Source organism: Staurois parvus, unplaced genomic scaffold (assembly GCF_062004578.1).
Source record: "Staurois parvus isolate SC_StPar_1 unplaced genomic scaffold, SC_StPar_1.0 ptg000154l, whole genome shotgun sequence".
Classification (NCBI taxonomy): domain Eukaryota; kingdom Metazoa; phylum Chordata; class Amphibia; order Anura; family Ranidae; genus Staurois; species Staurois parvus.
Window position 1 is genome coordinate 7505748 of NW_028317950.1, and position 16020 is coordinate 7521767.

The window sequence follows — 16020 nt, forward strand, 5'->3', positions numbered from 1 at the left end:
AAAATGCAAAACGCAATGCAGAAATGCATCAAACGCAACCTGCATAGGTGTGAACCTAGACTAAAGCTGAACCACAAACTGACCCGTTTGGCTGAAGCTGAATCAAGGACAGATATGAAGAACAAATAATTTATTTGGTTATATGTCCTTTTAAAACATAAATACATGTTTTAAGGTAGTATAAATGTGAATTTGTATTCATATTAGTTTCAGAAGAGTTCAGAGAATAGAATAATGCCAATTTGGAGACTGGGAGTGGATTGTAGCCATGCTTGATTACTTGAGTGGAGAGAAGGTTACAATTATGGCTAGGTAGTCTGACAGGGATTCCTGGATCACAAGACTGGCTGAACAGAATTACAAATCTTAGGCAGGCACAATATTTCACATATATTCATTACATTTCACTGGAGTATACTAATCCTATTTAAAGAAAAAGTTCACCTTTCTCAGTATGTTACACCTGCATCTAGCGTATAACCCGTATCTAAAGTGTAACATGTTGAGCATCCACCACCTCACCCCCTGATTGTCCCCGTCCTTGTGACCAGGGGGCAGGGGACCTTCTCTATGCACCCAATGTCACCATTTGAAAACAGCATGGTCATGCGGCTGAGCGCAACCCACATATGCAGAGTTCTGTGAATGAATGCCCACAAATACCGTCAGCCATTGCAGCTGACAGCTTGTACTTCTCAATGACCTGCGAGGGCGCTGGTGAGAGCTTTCATAGTGCATTGGGCTTCCTGGACTTCAGTAACTGCCTGCCCATATTGGAGGTACAGGCAGACAGTGTACTGACAGTCTGCAAGAGCCTGGCATTGCAATGCTTTACAGGCTATCAAAAAAAAAAAATGTATAAATGCACATTTGTTTTTACCTGCAAGGTGAACTTATCCTTTAAAATAAAAAGCACATTTTAGGGGGAATGCTGTCAGAAGAGATTGACAAATGTATAAAAAAAAAAGGTTATATACAAATGGTTTCCCTGAATTTTACACATCACAATTTTCACTGTTCCTAGACAAATGTAAAATGGAGTTTTTACTGACTACATTGATGTGTTTCCCATAAAGAGATGTGACAGCTAGACTATTCATGGCTGGCCACAACATACTAACAGACTGACAGAAAATCCCTCTTCGCTACAGACTAAATTCCTCACCCACCAGTTCCACTGGCAGATTAATCCCTGAATAAAATGTGGAAATTCAGATATGGAACTTTATATTTTCATAAATAGAAGTTATAAAAGCCAAGACACTGAAATCAGATTGTACACACTTTGAAAATCTGGCCATAAAACTTGCAACCAAGCCACCATCACCTTGATAACACAATCAAAATCATTATTTGCAGCTTTTCTTTCTCCATTCTTTTTTGCATATTTCAATAAAATATTTCCATAACATTCTACACATAAATATTGGCAATTTATGAACATTTTCACACAATTATTTTCACCCAAACTGCACACCACCCAGGACTTCTTGTAACACATTCTTTTTAATAGAGAGAAGATGGCAGAATGGGTTTTCCTCAAGGCAGCATCAGTTTTCTTCAATTTTTGGCTACAGTGTTTCTTCACAAGTCAATCTACTCCCCACCATTTTATACAAAGCATGAACATTCCATGCTAAAGTTTTATGAACTGATGAAAAAACTGTACTAATAAAATATGTCACAGCTGGTTAAAAGATATCTACCGTACTTTGCCAGCCTTTTTAAATGGGCCCCACAACAGTATAAAGTGACCAGACTAAAGCAAAAAACAGTAAGCACTACATACAAGCAACAGTATAGAATATACAATCAAAAAAGAACTAAATTTCAAACGCTATAGAAATATAAAAAATGTAATGACTACGAAAATGCAACTGGCAAACAACATGAAAATGATGATATTCATAAATAATACAACACAACCAAAATAAATAAAGCTCTTGCATGAAACCCTGACAGATATAGACATATAGATGCAATAATACTTACAGGAAATGTTGGAAAGTTTGAGAGAGAAAGGGAAGTTTGCAGCTCCTAAGTCTGCCAATAGAAAACTGTAATTTGTGACAGTGACAGGTACTGCCTACTCTCTCCCTAACTAGGTTCTCAACAGCAGTTTGCACTTGCATGAGTTAATTGAACTCTTTCCTACCTACCAAAAGTCCCCTCCTTCTGAATTTTTACTAATACTGTATGTAGTCTTAATACAAGTAAGTGTCTTTCTGTAGTATAGCTTCGGTCTGTCACATTATTGTGTCACTCTTATTCTTCTGTGTCCCTCTCCTGACGTCTCTCTCGGTCGATGTCTCTCATTCACCAGTGTGGATCTAAGCGTCTGGGCTGTGAAGCTGAGTGTGCACTCCCCCCCTTCCCTCTGAGGTCACTTTACGATTTGAGTGCCACTAAATCCTTTAAAAGCTGCACAGATTTACCATGGGCAAAAGCTGATGTTCTTCCATTATATTCTAGTCCCAAAGCACTGGCACGGTTGATAGCGTAGGGGTGGGGTGAGATGGAAGCTATGGGGATGAATGACACAGGGGATGCACAGGTGGGAAAACATCCAGTGCTTGAGGTAATAATTCAATGGGTGGAACATGTTTTGGGTGCACTGGCTCCCCAACTTTAGTGATTTTTCTAGTCCTATCGGAAAGCATTATATAAGGACACAGAATAGCTGATTTATAAAAACTGCAGCAGAATTTCGGTTACTCCCCACTTCCCAGAAAGACTTAGTTCATTTTCTCATTGCACATTTGAGAATATAAACTACATCATTAATTGTTACCAGCAACATCTCTATTTTCCTTTGATATATTACATACCTTTTAAAATAACCTTTAAATATCCAACACCTCGGCTAAAGAGAACTTAAAGGATACCAGTCATGAGAGAACTATGTAGACAAAAACTATCCAAAATACTTGTTGTCTTACTGACCCTCTGGCTTTGGAATTTTCAGATTCACTAAACCCAGAAGTAGTTTGAAGCCAGTTTAGTCAGATCTATTTATCTGCATTCATGGGCTCTGAATGTGTTTATTATGCGTTTATGTGGCAAGGGGTGCAGAGATCTCACACTAGAGCCCCTGAGAGAGAACATAATCCAGCAAATATAAATAATTAAATTTGTCACTAAACGCCCACAACTGCAATGTGCTAGGGCTGGCCCTTCAAACACTTGGCAATGTGATAAGCTGAGACAATATACCGTCTTAAATTTTAATGAGGAAAAGAACATGAAATATTTGCAAATCAAGGTCATTGATCATAAGAGAAAACTTACATGCTTGGATTGGAGATGATTGTCCTAAATTCCCATGAAATTTCGGAACCTCTCAGACAAAGCTGGCCTCCGATCTTACATCTTACTGAATAATGTAAGGTGATTTTATGTGCAAGTAACATGCAAGAGGTGTTTTAAGCCAAGAGGCAGAAATTACTCATAGGTTAGTATAGGGGGCACTGAGGCAGCAGTAACAGCCACTACCAAAGGCCAGAGATAATAGGCTGTAAGCAGCCTGCGGCCCTGGCTTAGCCAACTCTGGCACTGAGTGGCTTCTTATTGTCTGGAACAAATGAGACTACAAAGACCCAGAATAAAGACGAACATAATTACTCAAAAAAGCAGGCCCAAGGGCAGGGTCCGTACTGGAGTGGCAGACAGAGACATAAAACAGTCTAGGACAGTAAATGTTTCAGATGTAAATGGAAGTACAGTAATGATGGTGGAAAATATAGGTCAGAAAAACTCAATAGCTTGGACAGCAGTTGCTGAATTTACATGATTTTAATGCAAAGCATCATAGTGGCATGTGGTGTGATTTTTGATTGCAAAAGAAAACGCCATATTAACAAATAATCATTTACCTGTCATCTTTGCAAGAAAGATGACAAACTGCTTATTGGCAATTGGTTGCTATGTATGATGCAATTGCCTTTCCACTAGATCTAATAAGTGACTATGTTAGCAAAAACGATGGATACAAAACTACACTGGGAAGGGGGAGAGACTTGGTTCAGAGGAATCAATAGCAACTGTGCCAATGAGAACTAATACAGCACTATAACTTTAGATGTATGTAACACTTTGCTGAGCATTTACAACAATAACTGTTTCTAAACCATGGAAGTCAGGAGCTATTAACTGTAGCAAGCAAGCTGATATATTTGATTTTGTAGTCTTACCTTTGCTGTGTTCAGGTTCTGGAATAACTTTCCAAATACGGAATCTACATGGAGTGTGTATAATCCTCTCCAGGAGTTAAGAGGTAACCTGCACTTAGAATAAATGTAATTTGCTATTACTGAATTCTCCTTTTGAAAAACCTAGTTTTCTGTATGTTATGCTTATCCAAAGGCTTTAAAACTTTCTGAGTCATTGTCTAGATAGGAGCAGGCATGCAGGGCAGGAGCTTAGACTTTGATAGCTAAATACATGTTCCAGATGAATGCCTCAGAAAGTATTGAGGCCTGAGTCTGCCTGGGAACTAGCATTTTCAGGATGTGCTGTCTTCATATGTCTTCCATTACAGGTCTTTTCTATTGCTCCTGTCCTCAAGCACACTATTAATTATCATCTGTTCAGAATTAGCCATACATTGTGCATGTGCAAATGTGTAGTAGCAACATGAGCACCTATGGGGCAGGCACTGATGAGAAATAATTCTTGGACTGTCAGCACTATTTATTAATATTAAAGCAGAACTTCACTCCCCCACACAGCACTGACTATTTTTAATCCTTATGCTGCTAGCATTAGTAAATAGATAAGAAAGTATATCATATTTATATCACATCACCAATCTTGTCTCCAAATATCACCCAAACCGTACTCTCTGCTCCTCGCAGGACCTCCTACTCTCTAGATCCCTTGTCCCCTCCTCCCATGCTTTTCTCCAGGACTTCTCCAGAGCCTCCCCCATCCTCTGGAACTCTCTACCCAGATTTATCAGACTATTGCTGACTCTACTCACTTTTAGGTGATCTCTGAAGACCTCACTCTTCAGGGAAGCCTATCCTGCCTTCAGCTAATAATGGAATCTTCTATTCCTCCTACCAGTCCATCCCCCACAGTTATTACCTTTTGTACCACTAGCCCCTCCCTCTTAGATTGTAAGCTCCAAGGAGCCGGGCCCTCCTAACCCTCTTGTAGTGAACTGTATTGTTGCTGTATTTTCTCCCATTATATTGTAAAGCGCTGAGCAAACTGTTGCTGTATAGAAATCCTGTATAATAATAATATTTATTTGTTTTAAACTTTTCTTTTTACATTACTTTCTGGTTTCTATGCCTGGGCAAGTGATGTCATACATCCCAGGAGTCTTCAGGAAGGGAGGAGGGGTTTTCTCAGCTAAGCACACCCTCCTGCCTGCATTCCTGAACTAAGCGCAGATGGATTCCAGGAAGTAACTGCTACATGAATCATCTGCCCTTACTCAAGACAGCCACGGCTAGAAATGCTAGGGGGGTTTTTCATAGTGATTTCTCAGTAAAATAAAGCATGGAGACATGGATGAAGAGGTGTGTTTGCTTTGAATATTAAAAATGAATTAAACAGTGTTTTTACTTTGTGGCGCTCAAATGCAGTGTAGTTACACTTTAAATATAATAAAGTGTGTAACCTAACAAGTGCTGCAATATTATGAAAAATTACAAAAACAATAAACATAACTAATGCTGTACTGGAATCCACACAGACTGCAGTGATGGCTTAATTAAAACTGGAGCAAAGTCGATCAGTTACAAAGCTTGACCAGTAGTCCTGTTTAGAGGGTAAAATCTGGTTCATGTATGCATCAGCACCACCCCTGCTGCAGTGTTCTCCGCTCTGTTGTTGTTTATAAAAACACCTATAGGAGGTATTAGCTACACTTGCTCTTTTTCCTCTACCTATATAAATATGGTTGCAGTTAGTTAACATTAACATTTCCAAGCAACCAGCAGCAGAGAACTGGAAAAAGGGCAGTGTCTGCCTGAACTCACAGATGACAAGCAAGATTCATGTATATGCCAGTAACCAGAAAATCATAGACGATGGAGGTGGTGCCAGCACCGGGTCATGTAATAATGCATAATGGATGGAGGCTTTGTGTGAGCAGTACCAATCTGTGCTTGTAATCCTTGGATAGGAGGCAGCTGCCTGCGCCCGATTAACATCCCCCAAATCCCTGCCTCATCGAATGTTGTGTATTCATATTAATTATACCCCACAGCCTGCATGATACTACATGGGCCCCCACCTCATCATCTTGCTTATAATTAATAAGAAGCTTTTTAATTTGGCAGCAAGGGATCCAGAAGCTCATACAGTGTTACATCTGTAAATCAGATCAATCCTTTTTGTGTACACAGCCACTGTAACCCAACATGTGGTCTCTGTATACACAGGCATTTTAGACTGCAAAAACAATCTGTAAGGCAAGGCAACCCACAGCGATCAACTAAAACTCAACTTTCAGTGCCTGACTGTGAAAAACTATTGGGAACGGACTTGTTGATGGGGGTTATTGCATAGACTGTTATTTTGTAATCTCATAGTAAGCCTTATTGAGTGCATAGCCCCATAATATATGTACTTTGCTTTAGATAGATAGACACACTGATTTGCAGACGGGAACCAATGTGCTGAGAACACTTTACTTTGGAATTATCATCCTGGATTTGATTCGCTAAAGATAACAAGTGAAGCAGTTTAATGCAACATACACATTTCATGGGGTTCCTTCTTAAATTACTCAATCCATTCTCTTGCAAACATGAATGAAAATGAGTTAATATATTTCTAACATGTAAAGTGTAGATACAAAAAATGGCAACCGTCCCAACCTATAACCAGCGTCCCTGCGTCCAATTTAGCCAATGACCAAAAAAAAGTGTGCAAACAAAACCCTCTGTTTTTAACGCATACTGTTAGACGGAACCGAATCGGTTGTTTCGCAAGCTGGCTGGTAAGTGTTGCTGGGAAATCTTTTGTTTGTTTTGTGATGTCCATGTGCACCTTGCTGCTAAGGCTGGTTATAGATTGGGACGGTTGCCATTTTTTTTGTAGTTGCCTAAATTGGACAAAGGGACGCACTGGATGCCTGTGCTGTCATTTTGGTATAGCTGGGCATCACATGCATCCCCGTACCTTTAGGAGGAATGGGCTCCTCAAGGCACACCTGCCCTTAACCTATCCATTGATACATGTGCTCCCACTATGGAGGCTTTGGAAATTTTAGTTAGGTCCACAGTATATAGAGGACCCTTGATGTGGGACTGTGGCTTACGCATGTATTTGCAAATGTGTGCAAACAAAACCCTGTTTTTAACGCATACTGTTAGACAGGGCCAAATTGGTTGTTTCGCAAGCTGGCTGGTAAGTGTTGCTGGGAAATCTTTTGTTTGTTTTGCAAAGTGTAGATACAGTAGATAAATGTAATTCAATGGTGTATTAAAACAAAATTAAAGTCTGCAATACTTACCTCTCCATCCATAGTCCTTCATCAACACCTACTACCTGGCTTCTTCAGGGTGCTGAGCTGCCAATGCACAGGAGTTCTCATCCTGGCCCACAGGATCTGTGTGAGAATGTTTTTGAAATTGAGACTTTAGTTCCACTTTCAGCAGTTTGCCTACAACTCCACTTAAAAGGGTAACTTCACTTTAGTGGGAAAAAAATGACAAATAAAAACAAAAATAGCATATATAGTACTAGGGGTGTGAACATTTTTGAAAAACTACTTGTCCAGGGACTAAATCGGTGTCCCAATCCACTTGTCCCTCATGACAATCTACTTGTCCAGATAAAAAAAAAAAAAAAAATGTAACCAAAACCGTATTTATATCGGAGGTGATATTAGAAATGTTTTAAAAACAAAAGAGGTTTTATGGTGACTTAAACATTTAATATTTTTAACATTATGTTGCATGATATTACCACAAAATTTCAGTAAAAAATACAAGTTAGTTAATTTTAGGGCACAAAAAAAAGCAATAAATCACCCTATTTTTTTGTAAAATATAAAAGATGAGGTTGCAGCGAGTGAATAGATATCCAACTTGTCAAACCTTAAATTTTCCTGCACTCGTGAAATGGCGATGAACTTCAGTACCCTATATTTTCTATAGGTGACACTTTTAAAGCCCTGTCTAGGTCATCAGTATAGTTCTACATAGGAGGTCTGGTGCTAGAATTATTGCTCTCATACTGGCATACACGGTGATATGTAACACTTGTATTGCAATCAACGTTTTCATGCGTAGGTGCCCCATTTTGTGCTTTTACGTTTGTACGTGCGTATATGTGCGGGGGGAGGGCTCAATTTCTTTTAGGAGGGATGTTATGTGCTTGGGTGTAACTTAAATTTTTTATGATTTAAAGAAACAGGGACCTGGAAGTGACATTATAATGTCACTTCCGTGTCACGACAAGAAGGGGAGGGGAGCAGACGTGTCCACTCACCTCCCTCCCCTCTAGCCGCCGGCAGTGAGCCGGTCCCGGGCCCGCAGATGTGCAAGCTTAGCCCAGGAGACAGTATGCGGGGGGAGCTTCAAACGGGCTAGTCACCTGACAGGTGCTTACCCGCAGCAGGGCTGGAGGTTAAAAAAAAACCTACCTGCCTGGCGCCCGGAACTACATGTCCCAGGCGTCGGGCGATAGGAATTCAACATCCCTGCAGTACATTTTGCTACACAAGTCATATTGTTATTGAATATTATTAATGGAGAAGTGCAGGATTCTAATAAAAATAGACATTCATACTTACCTATATAGATGCAGCATCGAGAGACTGAGCAATCAAAGACCGTTGACTGCTCAGCTCTGAGGTCTGCTCCGAGTACATAGTGGTGATTATCAGTCACCGCTCTGTGCTCTGCCCCTCGAGCGCTCGCTGGAGCGCCAGGCTGTGGAGGGGGCGGAAGCTGCTAGCTCAGGCTTTTAGCGGCACCCTGAGAGGCTGAGCCAGCTGGCAATCAGGCATCTATAGCAGAAATACTGCTACAGGGTGGCACAGGTGCGCAAAAATAAGGTACTTATACGTGATTTTGCAGTTCCAGGTAGGAGGTGCGCACTACCCATGCCGCCATTCGTGGCTTCAGCTGTCAATCACCGGGTCCCGACTGGTGATTCCCCACCAGCAACCAGTATCACTGACGGGGGAGAAACCTGTGTATAAACAACACAGATTTCTCCCTTATTAGCTCCTGCACACTGCATAGTAGAGCCATACAAAGCAGTGTGCTAACAGTGTAAAGCACACATACACAGCACACTGTAAAACAGCAGTGTTAACCCTTTGATCGCCCCAGATGTTAACCCCTTCCTGCCCAGTGCCATTAGTACAGCGTCAGTGCTTTTTATTAGCACTGATCACTGTACTGGTGTCATTGGGGATGTCAGTGACACCAAGTCAGTACCCCCAGTGTCAGAATGCCCGCCGCAGTCCCGCAATAAGTCCCTGATTGCCGCCATTACTAGTAAAAAAAAATTCCAATATATATACCGCCATTTGTAAACATTATAACTTTCACGTAAACCAATTAAATTACACGTATTGGGATTTTTTTTTTAGCAAAGACATGTAGCAGAATACATTTTGGCCTAAATTTATGACAAAATGTTTATTTTTTTGTTTTTGTTACTTGACATGATTAATAGAAAATAAGTAATAAATATAGTTTTTATTTTTTGCAAAACTTTTATAGCGCAAAAAATAAAAAATGCACAGGTGATCAAATACCACTAAAAGAGTGGTTTTTCCGAATATCACTCTAAATCATCTCAGGACCTGCATATTTAGGTTATTGAGTCCTGATTGTCTCCCCCAGGCTGAGCATTTCCAACAGCTCTGCCGACTGGAAACATATTGGATTTTCATCTTGGATACCTTCACCCCTAAAGGTCTCAATGAAGAAATCGAGATCCATACGATTATCTAAGTCCTCAATAAAAGAGTCCCAACTTTTGGTCTAACTTTTTTACCCATTTTTCGGAGTCCAGTACATATGTGCACAATACATGCGAATATGTGCACATATATACATATACATATGTATAGATATAACACAATTTACAAATATAGATAATTTTGCAATGTTTGCCTTTTTACTTACCGCTGCTTCACATATTTTAGGTTCAGAGACACCATATTTCCCCACCTTCATCTCATCTGGGTGGGTAAGTAAAATTTAATAAGGGAACACATTATATATATATATATGTGCGTATATACGCACATATATTTATGTGTTGCAGCGCATGTATTTAAGTTATAAATTATTCTGTATATCTAATGATTCAACACAGCTTTAAATATGATTAATATATACATGCATGTGTTAATCACAAAATGAGATCCCATATGACCATATGTCTGTGTATACTCAAAACGATACACCCTCTTAATTTTAATTTAATTTCTTATTCATTTAATTTTATGTACTCATTTGTTTTATGCAGGCGTAATGTTTTTAGTCCTAATGTTTAATTCCACAAAGGTTTTAATTGCACCTATAAGTAGGTGCCCTAATTAATTTGTTATTCACTAGCATTTATGCAGACAACATTCACATGCTATTGTTGCTTCTTTTTTAATTTGATGCCATTTTAATTCTCTTAATTCTTTTTGTATTCATGGCATACTATGTGATACAATTAGGTCCATATACAGTGGGGCAAAAAAGTATTTAGTCAGCCACCAATTGTGCAAGTTCTCCCACTTAAAAAGATGAGAGAGGCCTGTAATTGGTATCATAGGTAGACCTCAACTATGAGACAAAAAATCCAGACAATCATATCGGCTGATTTGGAAAGAATTTATTTGCAAATTATGGTGGAAAATAAGTATTTGGACACCAACAAACAAGCAAGATTTCTGGCTCTCACAGACCTGTACCTTCTTTTTTAAGAGGCTCCTCTGTCCTGCACTCATTACCTGTATCAATGGCACCTGCTTGAACTTATATGAAAATACACAGCAAAAACAATCCCAATCCAATATCCCAAAAAAGTTATCCACCTCCACCCTTGAAGGCCAAACAAACAAAATATATAAAAGTTTTTCTTTTTTTTACCCAAATAATAAAATATGTCCGCCAATCCCACCTAACAAAAAGTGTCCAAAAAAATATATATATATAGTGTCCCAAATGTCTCAATTATCAAAATAAATCTCCAAACATGTAGATCATTAAATTCTTTCTTTTTCAAACTTGCAAATCCTGATGACAATTAAACCTCAAAAGAAAAAAACTTAACATAGTGTCATACCATTTAAATAATAAAACACACGTGCCACTCTCTGTGCAACATGCAAAATCTATGTACACGTGTATACTCTATAAGTGAGTATCTCTATACAAGCAAAATTTATATTAATGGACGACACTCACATAAAGTGTCAGCTACAAACAAACGTGAAAACTAAAGATATCACTCCAAACGATGTGTATCACCACACTCTGTATATAAGTGTACACCTTAGACATAAACCCACAATCTCCACCTCATGTGCTGATGGATAATTACCCTATGCAGGAAAATATAGGGCATCACATCACTCTGGGTTGCTATCTCTTCATTCAGATATCAGGCTTCCTCCAATCCTAAGATTATTCCTCCATTTCCCTCATGAGGAAATTCACAATTACCAATCGTGGATAAAAACACAATTTTCCTTTATTTGCCAACTTACATTAAAATAAGGGTGAAGCAGCTCCTCCTCACAGGGATACAGATACAAACAAGTTTTAGGGAAACATTAGCCACATGTTCCCACTTCCAAGATGGCCGCGATCGCACTTCCGGTCAGCGTCGATACGTCTGACGTCACGTGTCCCTGACGCGTTTCGTCACTTCCTTTGACTTTATCTGAAGTTATCTGAGTTCAGATAAAGTCAAAGGAAGTGACGAAACGCGTCAGAGACACGTGACGTCAGACGTATCGACGCTGACCGGAAGTGCGATCGCGGCCATCTTGGAAGTGGGAACATGTGGCTAATGTTTCCCTAAAACTTGTTTGTATCTGTATCCCTGTGAGGAGGAGCTGCTTCACCCTTATTTTAATGTAAGTTGGCAAATAAAGGAAAATTGTGTTTTTATCCACGATTGGTAATTGTGAATTTCCTCATGAGGGAAATGGAGGAATAATCTTAGGATTGGAGGAAGCCTGATATCTGAATGAAGAGATAGCAACCCAGAGTGATGTGATGCCCTATATTTTCCTGCATAGGGTAATTATCCATCAGCACATGAGGTGGAGATTGTGGGTTTATGTCTAAGGTGTACACTTATATACAGAGTGTGGTGATACACATCGTTTGGAGTGATATCTTTAGTTTTCACGTTTGTTTGTAGCTGACACTTTATGTGAGTGTCGTCCATTAATATAAATTTTGCTTGTATAGAGATACTCACTTATAGAGTATACACGTGTACATAGATTTTGCATGTTGCACAGAGAGTGGCACGTGTGTTTTATTATTTAAATGGTATGACACTATGTTAAGTTTTTTTCTTTTGAGGTTTAATTGTCATCAGGATTTGCAAGTTTGAAAAAGAAAGAATTTAATGATCTACATGTTTGGAGATTTATTTTGATAATTGAGACATTTGGGACACTATATATATATTTTTTTTTGGACACTTTTTGTTAGGTGGGATTGGCGGACATATTTTATTATTTGGGTAAAAAAAAGAAAAAGTTTTATATATTTTGTTTTACCTGCTTGAACTTGTTATCAGTATAAAAGACACCTGTCCACAACCTCAAACAGTCATACTCCAAACTCCACTATGGTGAAGACCAAAGAGCTGTCAAAGGACACCAGAAACAAAGTTGTAAACCTGCACCAGGCTGGGAAGACTGAATCTGCAATAGGCAAGCAGCTTGGTGTGAACAAATCAACTGTGGGAGCAATAATTAGAAAATGGAAGACATACAAGACCACTGATAATCTCCCTCGATCTGGGGCTCCACGCAAGATCTCACCCCGTGGGGTCAAAATGATCACAAGAATGGTGAGCAAAAATCCCGGGACCACACGGAGGGGCCTAGTGAATGACCTGCAGAGAGCTGGGACCAACGTAACAAAGGCTACCATCAGTAACACACTACGCCGCCAGGGACTCAGATCCTGCAGTGCCAGACGTGTCCCCCTGCTTAAGCCAGTACATGTCCGGGCCTGTCTGAAGTTTGCTAGAGAGCATTTGGATGATCCAGAAGAGGATTGGGAGAATGTCATATGGTCAGATGAAACCAAAATAGAACTGTTTGGTAGAAACACAACTTGTGTTTGGAGGAGAGAGAATGCTCAGTTGCATCCAAAGAACACCATACCTACTGTGAAGCATGGGGGTGGCAACATCATGCTTTGGGGCTGTTTCTCCGCAAAGGGACCAGGACGACTGATCCATGTACAGGACAGAATGAATGGGGCCATGTATCGTGAGATTTTGAGTGCAAACCTTCTTCCATCAGCAAGGGCATTGAAGATGAAACGTGGCTGGGTATTCCAACATGACAATGATCCCAAACATACCGCCCGGGCAACGAAGGAGTGGCTTCGTAAGAAGCATTTCAAGGTCATGGAGTGGCCTAGCCAGTCTCCAGATCTCAACCCCAGAGAAAACCTTTGGAGGGAGTTGAAAGTCCGTGTTGCCCAGCGACAGCCCCAAAACATCACTGCTCTAGAGGAGATCTGCATGGAGGAATGGGCCAACATACCAGCAACAGTGTGTGCCAACCTTGTGAAGACTTACAAGAAACGTTTGGCCTCTGTCATTGCCAACAAAGGATATATAACAAAGTATTGAGATGAACTTTTGATATTGACCAAATACTTATTTTCCACCATAGTTTACAAATAAATTCTTTCCAAATCAGCCAATGTGATTGTCTGGATTTGTTTTCTCATTTTGTCTCTCATAGTTGAGGTCTACCTATGATGCTAATTACAGGCCTCTCTCATCTTTTTAAGTGGGAGAACTTGCACAATTGGTGGCTGACTAAATACTTTTTTGCCCCACTGTATATTTGGACACAGGCACAATTTTAGTTTTTTCAGGTATTGACCAAAACATATTCAAGCTATAGATCTATAATGGATATGGGCTGAAAGTGCACACTCTCAGGTTTAATTTGAGGGTATGTACATCCACATTGGAGGAAGGGTTTAGGAATTACAGCTCTTAAGATTAGCCATTCCCCCTTTTTCAAGGAACCAAAAGTAATTGGACAATTGAATCAAAAGCGGTTTCATGGCCAGGTATGGGCTACTCCTTCGTTATTTCTTCATCAATTAAGCAGGTAAAAGGTCTGGAGTTGATTCTAAGTGTGGTATTTGCATTTGGAATTTATTGCTGTGAACCTACATCATGTGTTCAAAGGAACTGTCCATGCAAGTGAAACACACAATTGTAAGGCTTCAAAAATTAAACAAATCCATCAGAGAGATCGCAGCAACATTAGGATTGGCTAAAGCAACAGTTTGGTACATTCTGAGGAAAGAAGAATGCACTGGTGAGCTCAGCAACATAAAAAGGCATGAACATCCACGGAAGACAACAGTGGTGGATGATCGCAGGATCCTCTCTATGGTAAAGAAGAATCCATTCACAATATCCAGACAAGTGAAGGACACTCTCCAGGAGGTGGGCGTATCATTGTCAAAGTCTACAATCAAGACTTCACGAGAGCAAATACAGAGGGTTCACCACAAGATGCAAACCATTTATAAGCCTGAAGAATAGAAAAACCAGATTAGACTTTGCCAAAAAACATCTAAAAAAAAGCCAGACCAGTTCTGGAAAAGCATTCTTTGGATGGATGAAACTAAGATGAATCTGTACCAGAATGACGGGAAGAAAAAAGTGTGGAGAAGGCTTGGAACAGCTCCTGATCCAAAGCAGACAACGTCCTCTGTAAAACATGGTGGAGGCAGTGTGATGGCATGGGCATGCATGGCTTCCAGTAGCACTGGGTCATTGGTGTTTATTGATGATGTGACAGAAGAAGATGGATGAATTCTGCAGTATTTACAGGTATACTGTCAGCCCAGATTCAGCCAAATGCAGCAAAGTGTACTGGACGGCGCTTCACAGTACAGATGGACAATGATCCAAAACACACTACAAAAGCAACCCAGGAGCTTTTGAAGGAAAAAACGTGGAATATTCTGCAATGGCCAAGTCAATCACCTGATCTCAACCCAATTGAGCATGCATTTACTTGCTGAAGGCAAAACTAAAGGCAGAAAGACCCACAAACAAAAAACAACTGAAGACAGCTGCAGTTAGAGCCTGGCAAAGCATCAGAAAGGAGGAAACCCATGTCCATGGGTTCCAGACTTCAGGCAGTCATTGCCAGTAAAGAGGATTCTCAACAAAACATTAAAAATTAACATTTTATTTATGATTATATTCAATTGTCCAATTACTTTTGGTCCCTTGAAAAAGGGGGGGGGGGTGGCTACTCGTAAGAGCTGTAATTCCTAAACCCTTCCTCCAAAGTAGATGTACATACCCTCAAATTAAACCTAAGAGTGTGCACTTTCAGCCCATATCCATTATATAATTATAGCTTGAATATGTTTTGGCAAATACCTGAAAAAAACTAAAATTGTGCCTGTGTCCAAATATATATGGACTTAACTGTATATTCAGTTCATCATGGAATAGTGTCTCCCTTAAGTATGGCCACACCTTTTGTTCCCATACTCCTACTTTCATCCCACCTCATTCCAATCTAAATAAGATGATCACTGGCCAATCAGGTCTGAAGAAGCGGAAGCTTCTTCTTCATGTTACCACCTATTTACGTCATCACGCTCCTCGCTGACATCACATCTGGTCCAGCGTCATCTTGCGTTCCACGCTGGGTGATGTGGCGGTCGGCCGCATTAGGATGTTTCTTGCTCCACAACCCAGCCACGCACAGACCGCCTGGTATTGACTACCCACAGGGGATACATCCGGACAGAACACTGACATGCCTGTCTTTGTCTACCTTCCAGTGAGTTGCCAACTGTATGGTTT